We start from the raw sequence: 6,000 nt of genomic DNA on the forward strand, positions 1-6,000 counted from the left end.
GTACGTCCCTCTTCGCTAAAAAGAAAGGGAAAAAGGAAAAAAACTCACAAAACGCAATGGCCATTTTTGCCCTGAAGGGCTCATGGTGACTTCGCATTATGTGAGGGAGAGAGGAACAGGGGAAGGATTAGAACAAACATTAGGATACTTTTAGTCTTCAAATGAGGATAGCTATAATAATTGCTATACGAGCCTTTCAGTCGAGAAACATGCCAAGCGCCATCTTGGGCCAAAGTATCTTTAATTTAATTTAGTTTATTTTAAAAACGGCACTTGGCATGTTTCTCGACTGAAAAATACTTAATTTCCCTAGATTTACAAAAGGTATAGTCCTGTCATATACAGTCAATGAAAGGGGTAATGAACTGACAAACACTGCAGAAAATCACACCAACATTAAAGGCTACATTCAGTGCATTCTCAAAAAACAAACAAAACCAGAGTTTTTCGTTCATTTCCTCACATTCTCGGATACATATAAAGTCACATTCGACAAAGAAGTGACAAACCTTCTGATACAAACACAAAAACTACCACCTGACGGAACACTTCGAAAGTACACCGACACGCAATTCGACTATTAGCTACTTTGAAATAATGAAGCTAAGTGCACTTGTCAACAAGAACAAATAAAAATGAGCAAAAACATGATTTACGAGTCTTCGAATCTGCAGTAACCTGGAACTAGTATTCTTTTATGTCATACCAAAACGCCGCCAATGTTCTCAGCTGCTCAAACCAGCAGTCTGTAAGATCTGCTTAACTTTTTGTTGTCTCCACATAGCGGGGATGCTCAAAGATGATGGTATGTAGGAAAGAATAATAAAATGAATACGAAGTGAAACAAAAGCGAATAAACATGTTTCGGTGTACGTTTCATCCCAAAATGGATTTCACCTATACTCGAAGAATTCTACAAGTTATTACTAAATTGGTCTCAGCAAAGTTACCGTATTACAGCAACAGGGGAAAAATCAAATAAATAAAATAAAAATAAATAAATGAAAATGAAATGAGCATCGAATAAATCTAATTTCAGAATACGTGTTATACAAATAACAAAGGCGACAGAAATTTTTCAACTAAGTACTGTTCTTACGCAATAAAGTTTGTAAAACAACGTAACCAGTGAAGATTGCCCAATTTTATTTGGTAGCAGAATATTTACTCAACGTAATATCTGCCGAAATGAGAAATGGCTCTAGCAGCTCCCTTCAAATTTACAGCCATCGTCCAAAAGCTTCTCCTCAACTAGAGTTTCACTATATATTTCACCAAACGTCACTTAAACTTAGGTAATAAACGTAGAATGGAAATTGTAAAGCCAAACCCAAACTTTCCCACTGACGTAAAACGTACCTTATATTGATAAAAGAACACTTTACGTGTGTAAATGTGCGGTACATACATATACGGACGTATAAGCAAATGTAAACATTTAACGTGTAAACAGAAGGCATTACTGTAGTATTCGTAAATAAATGAAAGAGTTCTCATCGCATACAAAAACGCGAATTTTTTTTTAACTACAGTTCACGTACCCCGATCCCTAACGCACAACACACTGCAGGTCGGCTGACAACAGAACCTTGCTTTGGGGACGGCTTAATCGTTAGCCACTCTGTAGGAACATAAAAGTACTCCACACTAAGGGACTATCGATATAATTTCATCTATGAAGGAGTATCGGCATGCGCAGTATTAGTAACTTTTGTCCCGGTCGTAGTAACAGTAGTAGTAGTAGTAGTAGTAGTAGTAGTAGTATTAGTAGCAGGAGTAGTAAGGGCAGAGTAAATAAATGCCAAGCCAAACTTCCAGTGTTACACTAAGGAGAAGCCCTTGTCTCGTAAATCTTTTAGTATTCAACCCGACCACCTCTCCTCTCACACGTTCCTTGCTAGTCTACTTAGAATCGGCGTGAGATCAGAACGAGAGAGAGAGAGAGAGAGAGAGAGAGAGAGAGAGAGAGAGAGAGAGAGTATCTCAGTCTCAGGAGGTTTACCAAAATCAACTTCATGTCCGACCTCCTTGTGCACAAGGTCGCACTCTAAAGAGTAACGCAGGCCCTCATAGAGAGACGGTCGAGCCTGTTCTCATCTTCGCTTCTAATAATATTCCCTTTTTATCGCTATTTCCAGCCCCTTTACATGTATCTACGAAGCCTTTTAAAGACCTTCTGACACATACTTCACAATCCTATCCACCCACAAACATCCCCCCTAACAAGTGACCCCGCCTTCAAACACCTTTCCAGCGCCCCAGTAGGTGTAGGACCTGACGCGCTCAACTCTATGGTCAGCATACTAATAGAGTGGGTCACCGTGTATGAATGAATATCGACTTCTCTTGAGCTCATTCACAGGGGGAAGAATGAGAAGAAGAAAACGGTTAAGATAACACGATTGCGTCTATGCATTCCGGATTAAAAATCAGTGTCTTGTCATCATCGAAGGTGCAAATATAGTATCTGATTAACTTCGACAATTTTCAAAGTACTGTTATTGATGTTTAGATAAATAAATAAGATAATTATTTATAATCGTAAACATAAAAAAAGTGCAGTAAACGATTCATTTTATGTTATTATATCAACAGATGAACACATCTGGAATATCATGAAACGTATAAAAAGCACCAATAGTAAAATACTCATGACATGCATTAAGAAAATGAACTTCATATGCATACACAAATACATACAAACATACATACGAACACACACACACACACACACATATATATACACATACACACACATATATATATATATATATATATATATATATATATATATATATATATATATATATATATATATATATATATGTATTAATCAACTCAATAAGCATCATAAGGTCTCTTCAGAACTTGGATGAGCGACCAAAGAAGTATGTTAGAGCCGTCGGTACAACAGCCCCGAGACCAAACAAGGAAGGAGGTTCATAAGGCAAGGGAACTCGTCCAAAATAAAATCCTAACGACCGAAAGATAACATCTGGAGCAATTCTCTTTGAGGAAAAGACGGATGGATAAAATACTTTTTACCGTGTGTAATAGCTGATAATATTTTCAGAGCTTGCTACAGATACCCAATCTAAAAATTATTCAGAAAATAATGCAAATAGTGCCTTATGAATGTAAGAAACAGACACGACAAAATATTCACATTTTACGAAGAATTCTTAGAGCAACGTACTTAGCAATTTTGGGCCGTCGAATTCATAAACAAGCTCGGAGAAAAGATAATTGCTAAATGCATTAATCCAGCAACATCAGTAGTCCTGCACGCAAGGCATTTCAAGCTTGATTTGGAGCGATTACATCAGCATTTAACCCATGTCCTATTTTTATGGTTCCTCCAAAGTTAACACCAGAGCACTTTTCGTAGAACCTCAGCATTTTGGCTTTTTTTTTTTTTTTTTTTACCATTTTTTTTCTCATTCGTTCCATTTGGTCGTCTGATATTCACCAGCGCCCGAGCTAAAAACTAATTATCAGTCAGGAATCAACATCTTGCAGCTGATTTCCGTATCAAGATCAAACATATCTGTTAAAGGAATCTGACGTGTGCACGAAGTTCTGTACTTGAAATATGCGATGTGATTATTATTCCACAAAAGTTATCAAAAGGGCCAGGTATTGGATTTCTAACTTTACTGCAATGGAAATGTTGTAACAGAAAAGAAATAAAATTGCTCAGAAACTAGTGAGAGAGAGAGAGAGAGAGAGGGAGAGGAGATATAAAATTAATGTGAAATTTATGATGCTGGCCTTTTTTCAACCGATGGCTCTGAGTGTCATGGTTAGTTTGAATCCATCCATGTTCATCACCCGATGCACTGTAACGATCGTCTTTCTTCTGACTTCTCAAGTTTAGTTATTGAATAAAAAGTGGCTATACCTCATCCAGACATCTGAGCTTTCTTCGTTTTACTGGTGTAGTATACTTTTCCTTTCATAAATTAATAAAAAATCAATCACGTTGAACTTTTAGATTTTTAAGCAAGTTTTTTCTTACGAAATGTTTTAAAAAAATAATATCCAAATATATTCACAGTTTTCTGTTCGTACGCATACCTCTTTAGAATTCAAAACACTTCTTCAAGGAAAACAACTTTGCTCTTTTACTTCATTGTTTTATAATTAGATCCGTCAACAGCACTTATAATGATATACCTCAGCTTCATTATTAACAGATTAACATTTACAAAGGTGATGCCCCTCTTGGTATACATCAGGAACTTTGTCAGCTGTGTCAATTTGCAAAATGAAGTTTCTAACAATTCCACTAACGATATATTATAAATCTAACACAGCAACAACAAAACTGAAAAGTAAAACGTTAAATCATATCTGTAATATTAACGCATGGCCAAATCACGTTTAAGAATGCACTGTACATATAGTGAAAGTCTCAATTACAAAGAGTGAGGAATATGAAGCAAAGAAAATAAAGTGACATCTACAGCAACGCAGATCATAAAACAAACAAACCTCGGTGATCTTAGATTTTCTTATCGAAACAAGATGTCTTGAGAACAGCGAGGAACAAAATACTACATAAATAAATAAATAAGATATCTATTTCAACGAGAATCCCTTTCACAACACCCCCATTTGGCACCTGCATGGCATTCTTCCTCAGCCGCACTGACATCCCCACCCCGCAGGCACGGAACGCAACTTTTGTCCACGATTTAATGGCGGAGAGATTTGCCTTCTGTGAATAAAGCAGTCATCCAAGCGAACAGGTGATGAGCAGAAGCATAGAGGAGAGACGTCCGCCATTTGACAGCAACATAATGAAGGGGACTCGATAATGCTTGACAGCTGAACGGACGACCTGTGATCACGCAACGAGAAAAGGTAAGAAAAACGACGGGAGCAAAATGAAAAAAAAGATGATAAAAATCATCGTGGAATCTTCGAGCTGAGATGACAGGATTAGATACACGTGTTTAATTGGGCAAGACAAACATGCATGTCGGAAGGTTAAGTAGATTCGTGACGGTATACTTAAAACCAAGGGACGAGTATGCATGTGCTTACAGGCTTGCATATAAGTAGAAATATCTGATAATGTAAATACAAGCGCACACTACTTTATCGTATATTATGCAGACATGAAGAAATACATAAATAAAAGCACACCTGGACTTTATATATATATATATATATATATATATATATATATATATATATATATATATATATATATATATATTAACTTTATCACATAAAACAATTGTTCTGTGCATTAGCAGAATTACTAAGAGGACCTCATTCAAACTGGATGGTATCTAACGGAGTTTTTATTCAGAAAAAGTTACAAGCTTTCTTGGACAAACAGTCCACATTATCAAGTATCCGTACAATGATCAGTTTGAATGAGGTCCTTTCAGTAATATATATATATATAATATATATATATATATATATATATATATATATATATATATATATATATATATATATATATATAAATTTCTGACTCACATCAGGATCAAACCCAGGTCTTTCAATGTGAGTCAGAAATTTATTTCAGTTCCACACGTGATTGTGTGTTGATTATTTCTATATATACATGCATATATATATATATATATATATATATATATATATATATATATATATATATATATATATATATAATATGCATGCGATTTTTAACAATTCATCAAAACCTGTTGATGCAGAACCCTGAATCACAAAAGGAAATACATATGCAAATATATAAAGTGCATAATTGAGATAAGGATTTATTATTTGGATTATTGAAATATAAATGATAATATACAGAAATTAATAGGAGTACATTTATAATAATATATACACAGTGGAGTGTACAAACAACCTGAGAAGAGAGTTAATGATTATTTACTGCACCGGATAAGTGAAATAGAGCGATGTTTAGTTTAAGGAAAAATGACGTCAAAATGGAAGAGATAAGAAATCTTAACAATTAATCATAACTAGAGAATACTTCAAAATGACTTGGGC

At 35.1% G+C, this 6,000-nt stretch overlaps 1 protein-coding gene across 1 annotated transcript in view; it reads right to left on the reverse strand.

Annotated features, from left to right (window-relative positions):
• Positions 1-6,000, reverse strand: part of trh (trachealess) — a 1,401,459-nt gene that overhangs the window by 611,113 nt on the left and 784,346 nt on the right.

Source organism: Macrobrachium rosenbergii, chromosome 3, assembly GCF_040412425.1.
Source record: "Macrobrachium rosenbergii isolate ZJJX-2024 chromosome 3, ASM4041242v1, whole genome shotgun sequence".
Lineage (NCBI taxonomy): Eukaryota > Metazoa > Arthropoda > Malacostraca > Decapoda > Palaemonidae > Macrobrachium > Macrobrachium rosenbergii.